This window comes from Ptiloglossa arizonensis, chromosome 8 (genome assembly GCF_051014685.1).
Source record: "Ptiloglossa arizonensis isolate GNS036 chromosome 8, iyPtiAriz1_principal, whole genome shotgun sequence".
Classification (NCBI taxonomy): Eukaryota; Metazoa; Arthropoda; class Insecta; order Hymenoptera; family Colletidae; genus Ptiloglossa; species Ptiloglossa arizonensis.
Window position 1 is genome coordinate 14628433 of NC_135055.1, and position 25550 is coordinate 14653982.

At 38.4% G+C, this 25550-nt stretch overlaps 1 protein-coding gene across 1 annotated transcript in view; it reads left to right on the plus strand.

Moving 5' to 3' along the window:
- LOC143150412 (mannosyl-oligosaccharide alpha-1,2-mannosidase IA-like) overlaps positions 1-25550 on the plus strand; it is a 221775-nt gene that overhangs the window by 169246 nt on the left and 26979 nt on the right. The gene's annotated exons all lie outside the window — the stretch shown is intronic.

The following is a 25550-nucleotide window of genomic DNA, read 5'->3' on the forward strand; positions in this document are numbered from 1 at the left end:
AACATGGAAAAACAAGTCAAAATTAAAATCAGAGAACAAATAAAATAAATTACACAAAGAAACAATTAAAAATCAAAGAAAGGATTGAGAGAATGGTCGCCAGTACTGACCACCGCCTATCGGCGGCCAGTACCGGTTACCAAGGTGGGGGGTACCCCTTCCATAAACCTAAAACGAAGAGATCCGTCCACCTCGGAGCCTCCAGGAAGAATGAAATTTTAAACAATCGGGGGCTCCTTATATACCCTCCGCAAGGTCACTTACGTTACTTCGATTGTCTTTGTTCGATTTAATCGAATATTTCAGTTGGATCTCAATGAAAAATTCCTTCGTAACCAAAGAATATTTCAACGAAATGATATTTTAAGCCATTATTTATACTAGGACATTGTTAATAATTGTTTAAAATATGTTTCCATGATATTTGTTAATAATTATGATAAATAAACGTCAAGATATTGCGAATTCTGCGAAAGCGAACGATTTCATTGAATGTTTGTTCATTTCTACGATTGTTACTAACATTTATGCATGTCCCCAATATTAATCAAACAATGTGCATCTTATTTATGCATTAAAAATGATCGATTCGCCTACAGCAATTAATTTTGTTCGAGTTTCGAGGTACAAACGTGTTTCTTAATGTTTCAAAGCATGGAAAGTAACAATTGTTTATTAGATACATTAATTTAACATTTGTTTAATTCTTATAATTTACACAATACCAGTAGAAGTTGCATTTTTTACTTAAAAGCGGCGAAATTCAATTAATCGCTTTTCTAAATAGAAAAATCTTCGCGATGATCGATACGTGTAGCCTTGAGAATGTCAGTTGGATCTCAATGAAAAATTTCTTCGCAAACAAAGAATATTTCAACGAAATGATATTTTAAGCCATTATTTATACTAGGACATTGTTAATAATTGTTTAAAATATGTTTCCATGATATTTGTTAATAATTATGATAAATAAACGTCAAGATATTGCGAATTCTGCGAAAGCGAACGATTTCATTGAATGTTTGTTCATTTCTACGATTGTTACTAACATTTATGCATGTCCACAATATTAATCAAACAATGTGCATCTTATTTATGCATTAAAAATGATCGATTCGCCTACAGCAATTAATTTTGTTCGAGTTTCGAGGTATAAACGTGTTTCTTAATGTTTCAAAGCATGGAAAGTAACAATTGTTTATTAGATACATTAATTTAACATTTGTTTAATTCTTATAATTTACACAATACCAGTAGAAGTTGCATTTTTTACTTAAAAGCGGCGAAATTCAATTAATCGCTTTTCTAAATAGAAAAATCTTCGCGATGATCAATACGCGTAGCCTTGAGAATGTCAGTTGGATCTCAATGAAAAATTTCTTCGCAAACAAAGAATATTTCAACGAAATGATATTTTAAGCCATTATTTATACTAGGACATTGTTAATAATTGTTTAAAATATATTTCTATGATATTTGTTAATAATTATGATAAATAAACGTCAAGATATTGCGAATTCTGCGAAAGCGAACGATTTCATTGAATGTTTGTTCATTTCTACGATTGTTACTAATATTTATGCATGTTCCCAATATTGATCGAACAATGTGCATCTTATTTATGCATTAAAAATGATCGTTTCGCCTACAGCAATTAATTTTGTTCGAGTTTCGAGGTATAAACGTGTTTCTTAATGTTTCAAAGCATGTAAAGTAACAATTGTTTATTAAATACATTAATTTACCATTTGTTTAATTTTTATAACATACACAATACTCGTAGAAGTTGCATTTTTTACTCAAAAGCGACGAAATTCAATTAATCGCTTTTGTAGATAGAAAAATCATCGTGATGAACAATTGTGAATCGATAACACGTGTAGCCTTGAGAATGTCAGTTGGATCTCAACGAAAAATTCCTTTGCAAACAAAGAATACTTCAATGAAATAATACTTTAAGTGATTATTTATACCAGAACATCGTTAATAATTGTTCGAACTATAATCGTTAATAACTATGATAAAGAAACATCGAGATATCGCGAAATCTGTGAAGTCGAACGGATTCTGTGAATGTTTGTTCCTCCACGCGATTGTTATCAACACTTACGCATATTCCGAGCATCAATGTTACAATACACATTTTATTTATGCATCGTAACCGATTACCTTTCCAATAGAAATTAATTTTGATCTAGAGTCGAAGTAAAAGTTGATTACCGAGGTACGGTTTAAATTCGCTGTACTCTTTCAAAATTGCTAATTATTTTCATACTTTACCATCATCGTTCGATTTCCGAAAAATTCTTCCTGCTTCGAAATCGCCAATTGTATTCATTTTTTATCATCGCTCGATTCCACCATATCTCTACTTCCCGTTGATATCGCTCAAAGGCGCGATCGCCTAATTACCCCGAGTATATTCATCGGATTCCTTCAAAGGGTGCGGGGGGCGGGTTGGGGGTGTAGCTTCGTTTTACTTGACAGGGTGGCGTGACGAGCACCCTCGATGCGAACGCGTGTGATTTGATATCCCGTCAATTTTGCAAATTGGAAGCCTCTCCCGCGTTAATGACGTCGTCAATAGAGTATCCGTCACGACAGGGTCGCCGGTTTGTTTCTTGCCCACCGAGTCGTGCCCCGCGCTCGGTTTAATTACAAGTTACGATCGTAATGAGCAATTAAATAGCAGCCGCCGTCGCGCTAATTAACTAAGCGTTACACATAATTGAACGGCCGATATGAGTCGTCCGCGCTTTGACATTTGCATAGCAAATTATCTCGACGCGCCGCGACGAGCAACGCGAGCTACTCGCGAAACGATATATCTGATCGAGCCCTTTTATCCTGCCCCCGTCCATTCCCCCTGCCCGTTAAGGGGGACAGGGGGCGGAGGGGACGTCTTTCAGCCGTCGGATATAAATGAAACTCGTTCCTTGCCCGATCTTGTCAGATTTCTCTCGAACTCCGGGACTCGGTTTCTCTTTCGTCGCCCGTCCATTTGCAAATTAATCTCTCACTCCGAGCGGGAACGTTTGTCCTGCGAACGTTGGCGACTCTGCGATGGATATGGCTCACGGTGATCGCCCGGATTCCCATTGCCGTGGGGGCGGGGGACGGGGGGCGGACGAAGTCGACTTCGGGTGAGAATGATATGCCCCCGCCTACGACACAAACGCGTTTTCGATATGTATGCGAAGCTTGTTTCGAAAGCGTCTTATTCGAGAAATTGCTCCGTTTGCTTGGCAAAAGTTTCGCAAATTTATCGGGGGGCATCTTCTATCTTTAAAATCTGAATTTAATTCCTATGAAAATGTATATATTTTATTACATTTGTATATATTTTTTTTTGTTGACGTTTGCTGGGCAAAAGTTTCTCAAATTTATTGGGAGGCATCTTCTATCTATAAAATCTGAATTTAATTCCTATGATTCCTATGAAAATGTATATATTTCATTACATTTTTATGTATTTTCTTTTTTTTTGTTGACGTTTGCTGGGCAAAAGTTTTTCAAATTTATAGGGAGGCATCTTCTATCTGTAAAATCTGAATTTAATAACTATGAAAATGTATACATTTTATTACATTTGTATGTATTTTTTTTTGTTGATGTTTGCTTGGCAAAAGTTTCTCAAATTTATAGGGGGGGCATCTTCTATCTTTAAAATCTGAATTTAATTCATATAAAAATGTATATATTTTATTACATTTGTATGTATTCTTTTTTTGTTGATGTTTGCTTGGCAAAAGTTTCTCAAATTTATTGGGGGGCATCTTCTATCTTTAAAATCTGAATTTAATTCCTATGAAAGTGTATATATTTTATTACATTTGTATGTATTTTTTTTTGTTGACGTTTGCTGGGCAAAAGTTTCTCAAATTTATTGGGGGACATCTTCTACCTGTAAAATCTGAATTTAATTCCTGTGAAAATGTATATACTTCATTACATTTTTGTGTACTTTTCTTTTGTCGAATTTGAAGTTATTATTGCATTACTCGTTCTTTCGTGAAATTACTCTGTGTATCCTGTGCAAAAGTTTCTCGAGTTTATTTTTAGAGCTGTTACTCTTCTTATGGATTGAAGCAATGAGTATTATTTTATAATATCTACGAATCGTACAATTTTTTGTCCAAAATATGAATTTTTATTTTGTGTAACTTAAATTTTAAGAACGGGGTCTTATCCTACATAAATATATTGACAAAGATTTTAGTGACATTAAAATGTATTTAATCGTGTGATTGTTACGAAACAGAAACATCTGTGTTGAAACGAAAAGTTAAGAGGAGTGCATAATATGCACATGTTCTTCACAGACAACGTGACGTTTGCTATACTGCTACGTTTCGAACGAAATCGAAGAATATACCAAAAAACTTTCTGCGAATCAAATCCTTTCGTTGCTTCGCGATCCAGAAATAAAAAATCAGAGTTATCGTTGATAATGACACTTCGTTGAAGAAACGTTCATACTACGAGAAAAAGTCCCCTGAGAGAGTATCTCCGTTTCGAGTGAAAATAAATCCGCTAAAGCGGATCTTGGGATCGCGATTAAAATTTTTAATGAAAAAATTAGTTCGACTATCGATCGACGAGGAAGCTTCGTTCTCGCTCGATGCTCGCCACAAGTTGAAAGGTTTTCACTCCAAAAAGTTCCTCTCGACATCCAGATTTTTCTTCCCGCTTCGTTTCATCTTTTTCCTCGTCTCCTCTTCAGTTCTTGCGTTTGAAGTCGGCCTCTCCACGCTGGCAAGCGGCCATTCGCACTCGCGAGCGAGCAGACTCGAGAGACGAAGGGTCCAGGACGCGGCGAGGGAGATCTAAAATTGAAATTCAAAGTTACGACTACCGAAGTCCTCGAAATCCTTTTTCACGCGCATGTCTCCCGCGATACCGGGAATACTGTCGCCGCTTCCCCGAGAGAAATAGAATTGTGATTCCTTGTAAATGAAAAAAAGAAGAAGAAGAGAGGACACGCTGCAGAGGACACCGTAAAATCGTTATCGCTGTAATTTTTCATCTTCGCGAGGATTCGTGCTCCAAAATCCCGTGCAAAAAATTCGTACGACGGTCGAACGAATTTTTGCACGCTTGAAAATCGATTATTCGTAAATTGAATACATTTTCGATGAACGTGGAGATACACGTCGAGAAATTCCATATATAAATCGAGAGTATACACTCAACGCACTGTGCTCGAATCGTTTACTACCCACTGTAAAACTTTGGTACTCGATAACTAGTTATCACCGTACACTATCCATGACGATCGATAAGCTTTCACCTAGTTCGAAACAAAATTCGATATCGTCCCTCCGCTCGAAGCTCATTTTTCGAGCGGTGTACGAAAACGATTCGCTCCACGCGTTGCAACGATTCAAATGTCGTAAAGCTTCGACAACGAATAGCCAACGAAGGATGCATTTCTCGATAAGTTTCGTATAGGTGTCGCTACCGGTTTACGTTATTCTCACACGGTTCGGTTATTTTGTGCGAGAAATCGTGTATTATTACGTTCTCGAAGAACCCTCGATAAAATGTCCTCGCTTCGAACCGGGAGACACGGAGGCAGTTTTCGAGAGTGCAATTCCTTTCTCAAGCCGCTAAACCTAACTCTGCGCTGATAAAACCTCCCCGCGTCGAACCGAAAGCCGCGGAGGCGGGTTTCGAGAGGCAATTCCTTTCTCAACTCCGAAACCGCAGACGTCGTCGCTCTCTGTCGCGGTAGACCGTGTCTCCGGTGGTTTTCATCGTCCTCGATGTTCCAGGTACTCGTTTCTTACGTTCGAGGAGAGTTTCTTCTGTTTCTTCGTGGCTGTACCAGGGAACGTTCTCCATGGTGTCAATTAGTTAATGGCGCGAGGACGCTTAGGCGTGGCGTACCAGCTACGTAAAAATCGGGAAAGCGCATCGCGAGCAGCATCGCATCGGTCCATTAAGCATATTGCGCCATCCTCGTGTCGCGAGAGTCCTCGAAACCTGGAGAGCCAAAGAGAAGATTGAAACCGGGTATATCGAAACGACAAAGAGCAAAAACACCCGGTCGGCCAATGGTGTTTATTAACCGCGAGGATCCTGGCGCGTGCGTGTGTGTATATTTAGTTTTTAATTTAATTCGAGTACACCGACATCTACGGAATGTGGAATTTACCGCTGATGTTGCCGGCGAATATTCGTAATTAAATTTCCCAACGATGTAACGCCTTTCTCTTTATTTCGAATTAAATAATTCTTTAAGAGTTCGAGTACATGGAATGGTCCTGGGTATGGAATATCAATGGCGTAAGTGATTATTAGCTTTCGATGTGTTTTTCAAGTGTAGAGAGTATGTACGAATGAAATTGTTCCCGAAATTTGTTGAGATTCAAGAGTAACTATTCCGAAGGAAACGTTCCGCTTGAGTACGGTTAGTTTTTAACCAAGGTGCCATGAATATCTGAATAGGTTAACTCTGTCTTTTTATGAATAGAATCTTCGGAATTTTTAAAAATGGAATCTTCTATTTTGTTTTTAACGGAATTTTCTTTTTCTTTTGAATGGAATCTTTCTTTCCTTATGACAGAATTCGATGGAGTAAGAAATTTCGAGGATAAAAGTACCAGGGTACAACTACCCTAAATTAATAATTCCCGAGATATCCAACTACGAATATATCGAAGTGAAACTCTATCGAATTCTGTCGTGAAAAATGTAAATTTCATACGAAAAGAAAAATACCCTCTACATATCTTTCATATCCCTCTTCTAACTCCATAATTTACTTATTAGTAGCTTTTCGCTACATCTTCGAACTTCCTTATACCGATTACATCCCATACACTCTATACTCTCAGTATTCCTATTGTACACTCTACACTCGGTACAATATTTCGTCCAGAAGCATCGAAAGTAAAAGTATCTCTCGAGTATCGTTTTCTCTCTGATCGGTTTAAAATTAGCGTTTCGTCTTTTTTTAAATTTTTCCCCACCGTTCTCTACATCCTCCTCTTATTTCTCTCGCGATCCCCCGATTCGTTGAATTATATCCCGGCTCGGTCGGTGCATGAATTTTTTCCATTGCATTTGTCGGCAAATTTGATCGTATTTATCATCGGTGGCTCGATGAAATTCGTTCACGGAATAAAATCGTTCCCCGGTTATGAAAAAAACGAATCTGTCATATCGAATATTCGAATATCGTGTCTCCCCCCGTGCTCGAGCGTTCCGCGTCGAACCAATCGGAGCCTCGCGAAAATTTCATCGTCGATTAATTGGATGGCTGGCTTCGTTCGATTCTCCTGTTTCGTCGGTGGTACACCGATGGAATTATTTAAGCACCGCCGGTTTGAACGTACCGCGCGTTTCTAAGATTATTTCGAGAAGCAACACACACATACCACAGTCTGTCTCTATTCATTCGCCGAGCTATTTTGATTCCACGCCAGCGGGCTCCTCGAAAGGCACTCGTCTACTCGATTGCGAGTGCTCTCGGTTCAAGAGGATTTTAATTAAATGCTCGGCCCCGTCTCCTCAAAGATCCCATTAGGCTGAATTCGTCCCTATTCATGCACGACGGCTGCTCGAGGATTTCGCGATCGGAACGTTTGTTTTACTCGAGGAAAGACCGGATTTCGGCGTCGAATTTCCGCCGACGCTCGATTAGTCAAGACGCCTCGAATGGGAAGAGTTCTTTGGTCACGAGACCGAGGCGCCCACCGATTACCCGTTTCCGTTATTTAGATCGCGATTTAGAAGAGTGTCTCGTTTCCTCGATTCAAGTATAATATATCTCTCGTCGATGGATGCTAATTTTTGTCATTTTCCAGATGCTTGTATTCAATTTTTTTTTTTCGTTTGCTTTTTCATTGTGATTCTTGTTACACAGCGTTGTAATTCTTAGAGAGATATAGTAAGATTAGTAAAATATTCTTGAGAAAATAAGAAAAATTATGCGTGGATATTTTTTTGTTCAGGAATATCGCAGAAGTGCATTTTACATATTTTTGTGTTGGTAGGAACATTGTAAAGGTATGTGTATTATTTTAACGACGTTTCTCTTCGGGAAATCAATATTACTTCCTAATGTAATATTATGTGTATAGTATACATACATTCAGAAAATTGAAACAAAATAATAAATAACGAAAATGAAAAGAACGAAAAAAATTGGTTGGAATTTCAATCGATTCGAGTAATGTTTTTGTGGTAAATTTTTGTTTGAAAATCGGAACGTTCTCGACATCAATTTTTTTGGTCCACGGCGAGGAACACCACAATGTCTAATTATTATTTTTGCAATCGAGGTCGCAAAAGTTCCGATTGAATAAATTCCCAATAATCGAATCGACTGAAATACCAATTAAAGCGATAGAAAAATTAATTGGAAACATCTCTTGCATTCAGTTTTCATCGAATGAAATTCTTTCTAATCATTATTTCAATTATTCACGTTTTTATCGGTTAAAATTTGTAACGGCTAATTTCAATCAGAATTTCGTACACATATCTCGTTATCCATTGATCGATTGAAAAAACTTTTCGTACGAAATAAATTGTATTTAAGAGTCCATTGAACGAATACTTTTCCAATATTTCACGTTTTATATTTTCAGAGATATTAAACGACGCTGTACGTTTTTAAATCCTGTGTTGTATCCGATAAAAAAATGAATTCGGTAATCAATAAGTGATAAGATGATCTTGAGTTGACTTTAGAAAAATGTGCAGTCGTTTAAAAAACTGAAAGTAACCTTGTTATCTCTGAAAATACAAGACGTATAAAAATTTTAAATTCATTCGTTCAATGGGTTCGAATAAAATGCATTTTGTACGAAATGTTATTTAACCAAATAATGAGATATCATAGGTAGCAGTTCTCATCGATACACGCTAGATATGCATCACAAATTGAAAGAAGAGTTAAATATTAAAATTCAGAGAAATATACTATTAAAATGCGACTCTGTAATTTAATTTAATCTCAGAATAAATTATATATCCGAGTCGTTTAATTTCACGCTGTACGAATTTCAACGTTAAAAATTTGTCGAATAAAAAGCAACACGGAAATTATGAGAGAAATATTATGTTCGAACATACATTTTCCTCGTTACATTTACATATTCCGACCATTATGCTTTACCGATACGCGCGATAAAAGTGCGGGAAAGAAAATAATTACAATTATTTTTAATTGCCCAACGATCCACGGTCGGTTTGAAAATGTTGATCGCTTACTTCCATCGGCTCGTGCGCCTCTTTCGTATTACATAAAATCCTAACTCGTAGAATCGAAAGAATTTCACGAATCACTCGCAAGTATCGTACAGCGACGCGTTCGTCGAGTACGTTTAACGAGCGAATGCTAAAATTACGGCTGATTTATATTTTATTACCGTCGGATTATCTTGCCGAGGAACACGTTCATTAATCGTGTCGCGTTACATCCTAAATAATCCTACACATGTTGTTACATGACGCTTTAACGCTGCAGCCGGCGCTAATTTGCGTCGGGCCTGAATTACACTCGACGCACTTGAGTTGGAACATTACGCGTGTAATGCATCGTACGATGAACGTAAGCGCATGATTTTGATCTTCTCGAAGGAGAATTCGCAGTGTCACGAGGCGGCTGACAGTTTATGCAAACCCCGAGTCGCTTGCGCGCAAACTGCTGAAGATAAGAGTACGAATAACTTTGGAGCAAACTGCGAGAAATATTTCAATTGAAATTTCAAGGGTTGTCTTGGATTCCGAATAGTCGTGTAAACCTTCGAAGCGAGTCGAATGTAAAATATGTATACCGTTAAATTTCACGGATTAATCCTTTCGGAGGTGAGTGCTCCATTCCGCGATCCGAACGAATTTCGATTTGGAATTCTTGACAGCTGTCGAGGAGATCGAAAAAGAAAAAAGTCATCTTTATTTAATCGTTAGTGACACTGTTTCCAAACGATCGTAAATTAAATGGCGGTGAAACGAATTAATTATCGAGTTACCTTCTGCTCAACGACATTGATTAGTGTATTATTAATAAAAAAAAATGCAAAGTCGAGAACTTGGAACCTCATTACCGAAGCGCGAGCACGCCCCGTGCATTCTTCAGAGTCGTTTACCTCGAAAATAAAGATTCGTACGAAAAAATTCTATTCCACATTTTCGATGTACTTTACGAAGAGGAATCGCCTCGGCACGCTTGGAACGCGCCATCGATTTTTGGTTAACTCGTACAACGTTGCGAAGCTTGTTTCCCCCGCGCAATTTTTCAACGTCGTGCATCTCGAAAACAAAGATCCGTGTAAGAAAATTCTACCGCACGTTTTCGACTTATTTTATCGAGTAGAATCTCCTCGCCGCACTTACATTGCGCCATCCATTTTTGGTTAACCTGTACACGGTCGCGAAACCTGTTTCCTCCATGCATTTTTCAAAGTCGTATATCTCGAAAAGAAAGATCCGTATAAGAAAATTCTACCGCACGTTTTCGACTTATTTTATCGAATGGAATCTCCTCGCCGCACTTGCATTGCGCCATCCATTTTTGGTTAGCCTGTACACTGCCGCGAAACCTCTTTTCCCCAGGTATTTTTCAAAGTCGTGTATCTCGAATCCGTATAGAAAAATTCTATCTCGCGTTTTTTATTTATATCATCGAGTGGAATCGTCTCGTTGCATTCGAGACGGGCCATCTATTTTTGGGCAGCCCTGTACAACGACGCGAAACATGTTTTCTTACAAGTACCGACGTCGAAGATACTTTATGCGAGCACATTGTACGGGTCTCGTTATTTATTCCATGGATGGTAGCACCGAGGCGCACAAAACATTATTAGCTCGCTCGTTAACAGGTATCTGTTGATACTTTCGATGAATAACGAATACTCCGCCATTAGAAAGCGGAGTGATATTATACGCGTGAAACGGGGCCATCGAAACGATGCTTTTTCCGGGGAGGTGAGAGGGGGCTGCCAGGGACCTCGTGAAAAATACACACAGCCCCCGTTGTACTGGAAGGGTATTTAATGGCGTCGTAAAAGTCGTCAGTGAACGGCTATCGATGGAAAGTTCTCGTACGGTGATCTCGGCTCTTTAAACTTCTATCCAACCCAAGGAACGAATATTCCAGAATATTATATCGTTGCGGCCAATTATAAGGTACTCGCGAAGACCACCCCGTTTCCTTCGTTATTTTTTCACTTACGACGACAATGCACGGGACCGTTTACCGCTGCGTCATTCGAGAATTCGAATAATTTTACATCCCTCTTTCGAGGGCAAACTTGAAAATTACTTTAACCGAGACTGTATTGTTCTTTTTTTTTTTTAAACCGTGGAAGCGGGTGGTTCGAGTGTCGTTAATTTATGTTATTCTCTTTCGCGTCGCGGAATACGAAAACTGTTTTATTCTCGCATAAGGGGGAGAATACCCTCGACGAACGAATTGAATCAACGATATGGCGAGTTTCTCGTCTTGTTGCACGAGACTCGAGAGGATTGTATGTATTTTCGTTGTTAACGAAGCGATTGAAATACTTTTTACGTCGGTTAATTTGCTTCTCCGGAGATTGAAATATTTTTTTGAAATGTTTCCTAGACAGTTGTCACGATTTTATTCGTTGCGTTCGTTTTTGGGAAATATTTTTATCAAGTGTCTTTTGTTTTCCCCGAAAGAAGACACTGTGGTAAATAATGTCGAATAAAGGGTCAATGGTACGTGCAAGGGAAAATAACCATGGTTGACCAATCATTGACTCATACTACTCGTGCCTAGTTTGGTACGTCGAATATTACCTGCAACGCATTAATCAGCGCGAGTTACGAGCCCATGGAATAGTAAATTAACATGAACAGCATCGCGTTACATCATAAAACGCCGCTGTTCATTATAATTTTCGCGTGTGACACTACAACGTAATATATTTTATATGTGATTCCCAAGGGAACCTGTTTCGCCTCCAGAAGCAGAATTAATTACGGGGTTTAATTTTCTTTGCGGGTGAATATAATTTTATACCGAAATTGATGCACGTAATTGACAATTTGTAAACTATCGGATCCCCGAATTTTTCAAGACTTCGTGGTACAGGTAGCATTCAATTTCAAACTGTAAAAATTTGGAGTGTTTCTTGCAAGTAAAACGTTACGAAAAATCTGCCCTTAAATTTTGAATACTTCTTACAAGTAAAACGTTACAAAAAATCTTCCCTTAAATTTTGAATACTTTTCAGAAAACGTTACGAAAAATCTTTCCTTAAATTTTGAATACTTTTTACGAAACGTTACGAAAAATCTTCCCTTAAATTTTGAGTGCTTACAAAACGTTACAAAAAATCTTCCCTTAAATTTTGAGTGCTTACAAAACGTAGAGAAAAATCTTCCCTTAAATTTTGAATACTTACAAAACGTAGAGAAAAATCTTCCCTTAAATTTTGAGTACTTCTTACAAGTGAAACAAAAGTTACAAGAAATTTTCCCTTAAATTTTGAATACTTCTTACAAGTAAAACGTTACGAAAAGTCTTCCCTTAAATTTTGAGTACTTCTTACAAGCAAAACGTTACGAAAAATCTTCCCTTAAAATTTGAGTACTTTTTGCAAGTAAAACGTTACAAAAAGTCTTCCCTTAAATTTTGAATACTTCTTACAAAACGTTACGAAAAATCTTCCCTTAAATTTTGAGCACTTCTTGCAAATAAAACGTTACGAAAAATCTTCCCTTAATTTTTGAATACTTGCAATCGAAACATCGATGAAATCCCCCTCCCCAAATATCGATCGACCGTTTCTCGCAAGGAAAAATATTACGAAAATTCTCCCCCTTGAATTATCGCTACACCTTGGAACCGAAACGTCGCAAGAAGCCTCCCCTTGAACGCAGACCGTTCCTCGCGATCGAAAACGTTACGAGTCTCCAGCCTCGTCCAAAACGATCTTCAATTTATGGATACCCCTGATGCACGCGACTCTCGAGGAATTCTTGGTTGCAGATGCGGGTGTCCGAGTGCGAAATCTTTGGAGCACCGGCTCGGAACTCGTAACAGCCAGCGGCGTCGTTTAACGGCGTATTTATGGGAACAATTGCGTCGTTCCCGTGTGCTTATTCACGCTCCGTAAAGTCTCCGTGTTCGTTATGGTCGCACCTTCGCCTGGTCCTTCGTCGTGCTCGTCCAGGGATTCCAATCGAGGGGGCGAGACCATCCGCGGGAATTAACGATCCAACGACCAGAAACTCGCTTCCTGGTACATTTTTGGCGTTATTGTTTTTCTTTTACGTGCAACGCCACGCAAGGTGGAGGAGGCCCCGGTACCAAACCGGGAGGACGCCGAACTTGCCGATCGCGGTCTGAAATTAATTCCCAGTGTTCCGGAAGCGCGGCCGAAGTCGAATCCGTTCGAGCAAAGTGGGAATCGAATCTCGCGGGACCGTGATCGGTCGGGTAATTTATTCGAGCTTCCTGCTCGCGCACTTAGGGGGAATTGTTGTTGCTCCGGGAACCGAGAAGACGACCTGGATGGTGGTCACGATGATTTACAATTGGCGTGCAAGGGTTTCCGTATCGGTTACATTTCTCGGTTCTGTTGCATTTCGTTTTTGTGTATTGTGTATAGTAGATGGGTAAACTAAAGTGTGGAATGTAACGAAATTGGTTTCGAGAATTGAAGAAAATCGAGCGTGGAGAAAGTATTTCTTTTTATTTACCCTACGTAAATTGCTACGTGGAGAAATTCGTGTCGATGAAAGTGTAATTGGTTTTTAGAATTAAATAGAGTTGATTGGAGTGATTATTGTGCTTTTTGTCTAGAGGTACGTGTAAATCTCCGTGCAGAGAAATTTGAATTGATGAAAGCATAATTGTTTTCAAAATTAAATTGGGCGGAGGGTAGCTCAGCCTTTTATTCAGAAGTGTGTTTATGTCGTCGTGTGCAGAACTTTCGTGTAAATGCGATGAAGGTAAAATTGCTTTTAAAATCGAATGAATTTCAACGGGGCGAGTTATTCTTTTCATTTAGAGACGCGTTTGTGTCAACGTGTGGAGAAATTTACGAAGGATCGTAATTGGTAGGGAATGGATGCTGTTTGACCCCCCATTACGATTTGTGGCTTTTACGATTAATTATGAATACATTAACAGCCAGTTCGGGTAATGTATTCGGTGGCAGCGAGTGAGAAACTCCTATGGAAATTAATTCCGCGACTCGTTCTAAATATAAACGCGAAACGTATTTTTTTAATAATACATAAATACATGCACTTCGTGCATATCAACACACGGTTTAAAATAACCGGGAGGAATTATCTCTAAAAAAGTTTCATACATTTCGAGTACCAATGAAAAAAAAATAACAACCATCGACACGAGCATAATTTAAACAATAATATTATATTTAAACGTTTCTCCGGTAAAAATACAAATTTGGCCACGAAACATTTAAATGTAACACTATTGCTTAAATGATGCTCCCATCGACCATTTCTCTATGAATATTTTTCTTCGTGTCGGTTATAAAAGCACTCGAGCCGATCAATTTTTTAATCGCTCGTTGCAATTCCAATTAATAATTCACTGATCGTAATTGCCACTCGCGATTGATCGTTGCGGTGAAAAACCGGTTAAAATTGATAATAATGATTGTCCATCGTCGATCGAAGAAAATTGTTGCCCGATGAACGGTTCTTGTTAAGGCGTCGCGACGACTTGTGAAAATTATTCAGTTTCCGTCGATCAATTTTCACGCTCTGAACGTTCGATGACGAACGCGGCTTCAAACGAAGAAATTGACGAGTGACAGAGTTCAAATGGAAAGCCACCTTTCGCACTTTATCTTAACGAGAGAGCCGTGAAAGTTAAAAACTGGGTTAGGTTTAACGAGCAAAAAGAACGCGTCGGAAGATTATCCCGGGGAAAAACGTTCGATCCATTATCGGCAGCGGATCCGTTCGAGAATTTCCTCGACGAGGTCTTCCTTCTGGGGCACTTTTAATTAACGTCAGACCCGCCGGGCACTCGATTCGACACTTATTTTTCAAGATACACGAGCCATTTTCGCCCCTTGCCGTTCCACACCTCGGGCAGTTTCGATTCGCGCTGCAATCGTCGTAGATTGAATTTTACCGGCGTGAAACGTCGCTAATTACGTTCCCCGCTTCGTTCGTCCGTTACTTCGTTCTTCGCGCGTTCGGAATTTTATTTCGTGTCCATTCTTACCTGCTTCCCCGTTTTTCCATTCTTTTTTTTTTCGCTTCTCTCTCGATATCGCCCGTACATGGTGATTTCTCGTTTCAATTTTCGCACAAAAATTTCTCCCAATTTTTACGAAAAGATTTGTTGCAATTTTTGTACAAAAATTTCTCCCAATTTTTGCGAAAAGATTTGTTTCAATTTTTGTACAAAAATTTCTCCCAATTTTTACGAAAAGATTTGTTCCAATTTTTGTACAAAAATTTCTCCCAATTTTTACGAAAAGATTTGTTCCAATTTTTGTACAAAAATTTCTCCCAATTTTTACGAAAAGATTTGTTCCAATTTTTGTACAAAAATTTCTCCCAATTTTTACGAAAAGATTTGTTTCAATTTTTGCACAAAAATTTCTCCCAATTTTTGCGAAAAGATTCGTTTCAATTTTTGTACAAAAATTTCTCCCAATGTTTACGAAAAGGTTCGTTGCAATTTTTTTCAAAAGTTTCTTCGAATTTTCGTACAAGAATCTGTTCCAATTCCAATGTGAATTTGTTTCACTTTTTGTACAAAAATTGAGAAAATTGTCACAATTTATTTTGGGAAATGTATGGAAGCACTTCAGTTACGTTATCGAATTTGAATTTTTAATCCTTTCTCCGAAATCTAGGTCTCGGAAGGTTCATATTCTGGTTAAATTAGTTATAAAAATGAAGGAGTATGGAAAACATTAGCAATAAGAAAATACGGCATCGGATATCGCGTGCTCGTTTTAACAAAAGGAAAGCTTTGCAGTTTGATCAATGAAAGAATAACGAAGCTACAGAGAAACGGAAATCAACTTTCGAAACGTCAACATGACCTCAAATGCAGAACAGGTTCATCGTTATTCTCTCTAGTTAGCCGCAGTAATCAATTCGTGGAAATTCTCGGATTAAAAAAAAGGGAAAAAAAAAGGTAAAATAGACAAGAAAAGACGAAAAAAGAATTTAGCCACAATACTGTCGTAGTTGAAAAACAGCATTGTTACGGGCTTCGCTGTGAGCAAATTATCGATTTCAAAACGCCTCGTTCCGTTCTGCAAAACGTTTCTGGTCTATGTTCGCGAAATAGTGCTTCTAACCCAGTTTTCCGTGACCTGATTCCGAGTTAATAGGACCGTTGCACGAGCGCGAAATAATTCTCTTCCGGAACGGTGCTCTATTAACGAGTTTCCAATCAATTTCGCATTTTTTTTTTTTTGCTTTTAAATTGAACATACAGAGCTCCGATCGCAAATAATAACACATACATTTTTGATACTACTGCGAAAAATGAAACTCGTTTCGAGATAATAAATCGTTGAAAATGTACATACAAAGCCTGAAATTAAGAATAGAATCGTGAATAGTATTTTTTGATTCTTAAGAAAATTTTCTAACGTTTCAAGTACAAATTTATAAAATAAGTTCTTTTCTGAAAGAAGAGACACTAATTTGGAATTATTGCTTTCATCCAAATAATATTTAACAGCCTATATCTATCTCTTCAGAGACGAATGACTTTATTTAAAATAAAAAAAAATAAAAAATCAAACTAACACGAGTCCATGGCAATTATCAATCTTGTGCCCGTGGCACCGTGTTCTATAATTGGGAAATTTAATTATGAATATTTATTTTCATTTTTAGAGGTTATTTTTTCCACGTTACAATAATAAAACATCTAAATTAAATTAAAAACTAAACGCACGGGGATGAGAAGTATATAGAAATTTCGGACGAGGAATAATTTTTCGAACATTTCTCCTAAAAAATTTTTGTGTTAATTTTGCGCGGAAAAAATGCTACTCGTGTTTGGAAAAAAGAAATTCATTGTGGAAGCCTATCGAGGTGCTCTTATTTCCAAATTGCTCGCACGAATGCATAATTCAGCGGTACACGGTATCCTCCGTGTTCGTTATACGTTAACAAATGCACCGTCCCGAAAATATTAAACGCCTATGCAAGCTCGAAAGGATGCAAGAAAACCGCGTAACTCGATTACAAAAGCTTTCTCGCGAACAATTCCATCGTTTCTCCCCCGCGGCATCCGGGCTTTTCTTCCCCCCGTCATAATACGGAAACCCGATTTCCCGATAAATTGTCGCCTCCTCTAATTTTATTCGGGTCTTAATTAATTTCCAACCGATCCTTTTTTTCCTACAGAAACGCTTCCCCCGGCGTGTAATCGATAGCTTAATCGCCGGTAATAGTTCTCGATATTAAGCAGCCTTGGGGAGAATTGAATGTCACGACGTTCTTGTCACGAGGACGATCAACCCCTTTCTCTTCGAGCGATGCACTTTTATTCATCGCTTCTATAGTCGGATATTCTCTTCGGTGAATCGAACTAGTAACAATTCTGGAAAATTAGAATGAAAAACGGGATTGTTTTAATATTCTTTTGCACGAAAAATTTTGTTTAAGAATATTTGGTACTACTATGTATAAATTTCTAAGTCGCGCTCTTTCTCGTTGAGCGATGCACTTTTATTCGTCGCTTCGATACTCGGATATTCTCTTCGGTGAATCGAACTAGTAACAATTCTGGAAAATTAGAAAGAAAAACGGGATTGTCTTAATATTCTTTTGCACGAAAAATTTTGTTCAAGAATATTTGGTACTACTATGTATAAATTTTTAAGTCGCGCCCTGTTTCGTCGAGCGATGCACTTTTATTCTTCGCTTCGATACTCGGATATTCTCCTCGGTGAATCGAACTAGTGACGATTCTGAAAAATTAGAATGAACAACGGGCTTGTCTTAATATTCTTTTACACGAAAAATTTTGTTCAAGAATATTTGGTACTACTATGTATAAATTTTTAAGTCTCGCCCTGTTTCGTCGAGCGATGCACTTTTATTCTTCGCTTCGATAATCGGATATTCTCTTCGGTGAATCGAACTAGTAACGATTCTAGAAAATTAGAATGAAAAACGGGATTGTCTTAATATTCTTTTGCACGAAAAATTTTGTTCAAGAATATTTGGTACTACTATGTATAAATTTTTAAGTCGCGCCCTGTTTCGTCGAGCGATGCACTTTTATTCTTCGCTTCGATACTCGGATATTCTCGTCAGTGAATCGAACTAGTAACGATTTTGGAAAATTAGAAAGAAAAACGAGCTTGTCTTAATATTCTATTGCACGAAAAATTTTGTTTAAAAATACTTAGACCTACTTATTTTTCTTTTACTATTTAATTTCATTTACTATGTATTGTGCTGACTATCGACTAGATTCCCTGCAATTATTATTTTCCATTGTAAAAAAAATACACAAGTTTGCAACTTCATTCCTAAGTAATAATTTCGAGATTATCGTGAATTTGTCTTCTATTTATGAAATAAAATTTCATTTAATTCTTTTCGTCGATAATTGATACACGAATTGTTACTTTCTGCGAATAATTTCTTGAAAAACATTTACGATCGCTTTGGCCTCACTCGAATCGTTAATTCTCTGGCAGACTATCAACTTGCCCGCAAAAAATATTTCCAAGAGTGTGTTCGCTGATGTAACCCAACATTTCTTCGTTAAACCGGCCACGACTGCGACTGTCTTTTAGCGTCCGTTCCCGTGGGAGGGAAACTGCAAAAATTAGGATCAACAGGGGCCACGGCGGGATCTCTTTTATCATTGTCGGTGTTACCGAAGAAAGATAACCTTCCTAAGAGTGTCCTGCCTCCAAAAAGAAGATGGAGGATAACGAGCCACGTTGTGCGCGATTTTCATTTCTTTCGTGCCGCTGGCATACGAGAAATCCTTGTAAAGGATTTAAAAGATTTAAGAAATTGTACAAGACTGTAAAGGATTTAAAGAGATTCCGCGATAAGAAGCGCTCCGCGAACATTTTCTGCCTCCCACGTTTCGTAATAAACAACCGAATCTGTCCTAAACATTAATCCAACGGCAGAGGCTCGATCTATAACGAATTATTCTTTATTTGTACCAGTTTCTAAATTATTCGATCCAACGAATCTATTTATTTCAATAATTTCGATGTTCTCGGTTTCGTCCTTTCGTAATTTGAAAATGTCGCGTGTATAACCCGTAAATTGTACTTGAATGTTTGTTCCAGAAAATTGTACTCGCTATGTTCAGAGCGTAAAAAATTCAATAACTGAATTATTGGAGGAAATATTGAATTTTGAATTTTAAATTTCTCAGAAATACATAATATCTGTACTTTAATTCGAGACTCGTAAATTCGGTGATAGAATTTGAAATTTGAATTGCTTAGAGAAATAGAATTTTTTTTTTATATGTATATATAGAAAGCAATTTAACCCAGTATTTCGGTTACATTTCTCTCTGTACAGTTTCGTAATTGTATCGAGCAAACTTGATGGAGTGCATTTTCAAATTTTCCAATAATAAAAAATCGATACGGTTGAACTCGTCTGGTGCGTTCTATAAATCTACGGGAAAAATATACCGAGTGCCGTTTAAAGAAGTGTGAATAATTTAAAAATGTAGACTCTTCGTCAGACCGTTTTCCATATACATTAATGCATTTCGTCTCGAAGTTCTACGACCCTGCTCGAAATAATTTCAACAAATTCAACGTAGTTTCCAAAATTTATGCATTTACAGATTTAAATAGACCACTTTATATTGCAGGGATATCGAAAATAAAACACAGGGAAGGTAAATCGAAAAATTCACAAAATTCCCACAAATTGAATATCACTCGACGACTGTACTCGAATATTTCGTAGAAAAGATATAAAAAAGTTGAACTCGGAAATTATGTTCGAGGTTAGAAAGTTTTGAAAAAATATTTTTTATTCCTCACATTCTACAAGTTTCACAAATATATTACATACGCACGAACATACTGTACACTTCTCCACTCCTTAACATACGTACCTCGTAAGGGCACTTTTGGATATTATCTCCATAAACACGAAAGTTTCTTCTTTCCCCAATCGCCTTCGAAAACAGAGGCTCGAGTCAAATCTTGAATGGAGATTCGTGGAAACGGTACACCCCCACCGTCCCTACCCTTCTCGACCTCTTCGACTTCATTCGTATTCCAAGCCCGTGGTTACAACAGAACTTTTCGTGGCCGCGTGAAGTAGCCACGGTTCCCTCGAAGTTTCCCTCGGTGTTCGAAAACCCGCGGAAAAACGAAAGAAACCGTGCGGAAAAGCACCCTCGCGCGAAATCGAAGGGAAGACACGCTTGGAGGGGGAATGGAGTAGGCGTGAAATTTATCGAAACGCATTAAAGTTTGTTGCTTTTATGGGCCAGCCTTTGGCGGGGTAACGTACCTGACGGGCTACCAGAGAGAAAGAAAGAAAGAAAGAAAGAAAAAGAGAAAGAGAGAGAGAGAGAGTCTCCGAGTTAAAGAAGGTCGTTGATTTATGCGAGTTGGAAAACTTTATTAAGTTTCTGTCAAGAAACGTGTTGCCGAGACGAAGTGTAACACGCTCGCTGCCAGCTTGGAAAACAGCTTCTGGGGTGGTTGGTGGTGGGTGGAAGGGGGTGGTTGAAGAAAACGACGCGAGCTGGAAACCATAGACGAACCGTGGGGGATCGCGAGGGTGGTTGCGGTAATTCTGCAACGGGATGAGCTTCGAAGGGTTAGACTCGTAATTACTTGTGGGGGGTTGGCTTTTTATGAGGTATTCTAGGATATTAACTGCACGACCGTGGATGGGTTTTGCCCGTAGGAACCCTCCCAGGATGCCCGTTTTATCATACGTCGGCGGTCAAAAGTCTGCGATCGTTTACTCTTCTTGCGCGCCCTGGCTTGCCAGGGTAAGTAAACACGCGGTTGTAGGGGCACACCTTCCTACGGAAACACGTACTCTGTTTGATTAATAGTAAGTGCCAATATCACGCGCGTAGTGTGGCTCTATCGTAACTCGGGGGAATGTTTCGGTGAAAATTTTATTACTTTGCTTCTCGTTCGTATATACTTCCTTGAAGGATCTACGATGATAAGATAAATCATAAGGATCCAGAATTGGTGAATTGTGCGTCGTGTATACTACGCGAACGAGAAGAATGCGTAAGTGCCAATATCATGCGTGTTGTGTAGTTCTATCGTAATGTTTCGGTGAAAATGTTATTACTTTGCTTTTCGTTCGTATATCCTTCCTCGAAGGATCTACGATGATAAGAGAAATTATAAGGATGCAGAATTGGTGAATTGTGCGTCGTGTATACTACGCGAACGAGAAGAATGCAAGCGTCACATTCTTCCAAAGCGCGAACAGTACATATCAATGTGAATTGTATACTTTCTTACACGCGTTAAAAGTAAGATAAGTATAGTTTTCTTCTAAATGAACCAGCAATACGAATAAGAGTTTACGTTTTGAATTTTAATTTTGGTTTGAATTTACTACCAAATCCACATTACTAATAAATTTAAATTTTAATAAGAACGCAAAAGAGAAACCATTATTCAAAATCGTTTATACTTTCGTCTGCTTAAATATCTATAAAGTTCACTATCGAAATTTTTCAAGATTTGTGTACGATGTTTCCTTACGAGAAATTCTAATAGTTCTGCAGATTCAGCCACTCGTTATTTACCCGGGACGTTAATTAATTCACGAATATAGGAATAATTAAAATAGTTTCGTTCCGGAAGGTAAAATAAATTTTATGTAACAGAGGATTAAGTTCACGAAGGTGCACCGGTATACCATCGGGAAATTATTGTGCGAAAAATAAGAGGACCTTTCGTATCTAATAAAACGTCGTAACGATCGAATCTATGCCCCCATAGTTCCAGTGATATTGTCTTGTAACGCCGTTAATTTCACACTCCGTATTTCGTGAATAATCCGATTCAGGAACGACGACAACGATGCTCAAGAAGTTTCCGAGGAGTCAGTTCGGTTGCTTCTCGGAGGGTGCACCTGCACGAACGTCGACCAGGGTGTCGACGACGCCGACGCTGGTGGCGACGCCGGTCGTTCATAATCCTGAAAAACTAGGAAACTTCTCTAACTCGCGGAGTCCGCCGCTCGAACGAATCTTACCGTGGAAATTCGATGAGGAAGAGAGTGAACGAGAGAGGGAAAGGGGAACAAATTCAAGGCGAGGCTTCGTAATTTTTCCTGTCCACGAAATTTTCCTGAAAGTTATCTGGTTTTCTGACTAGACGCTCCGTGAAATATTACGCGGCACGTATACTAACTTTTCGCGGTTTAAACACGAACGATGCATATAGGTGTACGAAAATATATTTTTGTGTGGGAAAAAGTAACAATTTTAATTCCTCGGTGACCATCACCGTAGATAATGTAGAATTTGTGTCGTATTGAGCTCAGTACGATAATGAAACTGACATGTATACTATCCATCTAAGAAGAATACCTCTGCGTCACAGGCATTATTCTCAGGTGCGAACAGTACATAGTATCGAGATACATGGTATCGAGGACAGTACATGGTTCTGTAATGATGCTTTTCTGAATGAAATTTAAAAAAAATAATTGTAACAATTGTATACAATTGTCTTATCTAAACTTTGTACATTGCATTTATTTATATTTCCTAGGATTCCGTGGAGTATACATTCCTGATTGATTCTAAACCAATCGACAAGCTCCGACGGTTTATGTTTCTTCTAGATGAAATCTAAATGAAAGAATTCTTCTAATAATTATATTAATTCTGAAATATCCGACTAGTCTTAGAAGTAAATTATCTGCCAAGATTGTTGTTTCTTCTAAATGGAATCTAAACGAAAGAATACTTCTAAGAATTATATCCAACACAATTGTCTCACCTAAAATTAATACAATACTTCGAATAATTGATACGATTCTTCCAATAATTATCTACGACACAATCGTGTTATGTAAAATGAATACAATGCATTTAGTAAAGTAAATCGTACTATTTACTTGTCTATTTCGTAGAATTACACGTTATGTACGCGTTCTATTAATTCCGAAATATTCGTTCAACTCCAGAGACGAATTATCCGGAAAGGGTACACCGCAGCGTCCATCGTCGATTTTCTGTCCCCCTCCGAGTGATTTTCTGGCAGCGATTTTTCGAATTACGAATCCATCGGATTTAATGCTCGTCGTTACACAATTGGGGAAGGGGGCTGCTGCGACGTAATCGTGTCTGATAGGCGTCAAGCTGCAGCATCGAATTTGCGGTTCCAATTATGCACCGGAAGGGGGACCCACCGCGAAGGTCGAGGCGAAACCGCGCGCAAATTATGACGACGTGGCCGCAAACACGACCTCGAAAAAGCCAGCCAAAATCTTACCGTAGTGGTAACTGGCCGGAATTAACGGCGTAGCTCGACTGGAACGTTGAGCGATTATTTCCGGTGAAACTACGCCACGAATCGCAGAAACTGTTTACCAGAAGTTGCAAATACTGTTTCGCGTCAAATCCGACTCGAAGGATCAAACGTTATCCCAGAATTAGATTCTCAAAGGCTTTAGAAGGCCTGGAGCTAAGTTACAATTGCACGAGACTGTCCACATTTCTCTGATACATGGTACAGTATTGTCGCGATAAATGTGAAGCCGGTGTCCACGATAAACGCGAAAAGTTTAACCTCATTACCAGAGGGGTCTTCTTTGGAATCAATCGAGCGATCATTCACGATGCTTGTAACAATAGTGATACGAAGATTAACTTGCTTCGTTAGTGGTATTTTCTTCACGAATACGTTGTTCTTATATTTTATATTGTTTTACGTATTGCTCTTTTTTTTTCGTTAATCATTGAGTTAGAAAATATTTTATCGATACCATTACTTAAAGAGGGACTACCGCATTGAAACTCATTATTTTTATGAGTGATACGAAACGTGGAAAAGATTTGATTCCGATTTTCGATCAAAATTAATTACTGTAAAGTAATCAATGATTTATATTTCATACACAATGGCAATTGTTGTCTTTGAGGTCCAATTAATATTGTCAAGGCTACGCATATCGATTCAGACGTGTTCATCACGATGATTTTTCTATCTAGAAAAGCGATTAATTGAATTTCGGTATTTTTATGTAAAAAATACAACTTCTTCACGAATTGTTATAATATTCGATTTATCTGTTTGTTATCCGTTAATCCGATAATCCGATAAGACGTTAATCCGGATAATCGCGGATAATCCCAGGATAATCCCCGGATAATTCCGATAACCCAGATAATCCAGATATTCAAGATAATCTTGATAACCAGGAGAATCCAGATGATTTTCAGATAATCCAAGTAATCCGTGAGTTCACGTGAGGCGGCGTGAGTTCACGTAATTTTAGATAATCTAAATAATTTTCAGATAATTCAGAGAATCCAGATAATTGTCAGAGAATCCCGATAATCCAGAAAACTCTGAAATATCCATTACCGAATGAAACGAAACTTTCAACAAAACGTACATTACTATCTAGAAAATGAAACTTTCGATAAAGTAGACGTCGATGTACAGAAAATGAAACGAACATTACCAGAAAGTGAAATTTTCGTGAAAGTTTCCATTAATATCTGGCAAGTGAAATTTTCAACAAAATATTCAATATCCAGGGAATCAAATTTCACGTCTTTGGGGTTTCTTCGTGCTTGGTGAAAATATATCGGCACTCAACGTGTCAATGCACCAACTTGAATCTTAAAGTAAACGTTTCCCTTCGTCGGTGGAGCTGAAAGAAAAATTCACGGTTACTTTGCCACAAAATGACACAAAGCGACCATTGGATCGATACTCGCGTCCGATTGTAAATGAAAATCTTTCGCATTCCGTTGCCTTTGATGTTCGCGCGTACATCGTGTCCGTTCGAATTTTTTTCCGAACGATTCATACCTCCATCTTCGAGGTCCGATTACCCCGTTAATTCTCAAAAACGGTACGTATTCCCAGCTGGAAGCTCCCTCCGCGACATATCGCATTCACAAACGTTCCGAATCTTCCAGCGAACCGTAAAGAACCCCGGGCATTATTTCGCAATACCTCGCAGTGCACTCAATATTCCCTTTTCGCGCCTCTCGAATATTGAACATCGTCGAGAGTCCGTGGTTCGTTAAAAATTCATCGAATCGGAGCTTCGCGAGGGGGTGGATGAGGTGGAGGAGGAGGAACCGACTGCATCGTCGTGGAAATCGCAAACAGGGCGGATAAATAGGGAAACACCGTTTCTGAACGATATTCCACGATGCTGGTATCCTTCTGAAATTTATTTTTTTTCTTTCCAACGTCCTCAGGGAATTTGAGAGAGAGAAAGAAACAGGGAAGAAAAATTGAAAAAAAAAAAGTGTAAGAAATCAGTGGAAGTGGGAGAGGCGTGAGAAAGTTCCGCGAATTCGCGCGACGTCCCGCGAAAAAAAGTGCTCATCAGGATGCGTTTGTGCGCGGTCCTCTCGCTGATTTCTATTTGCC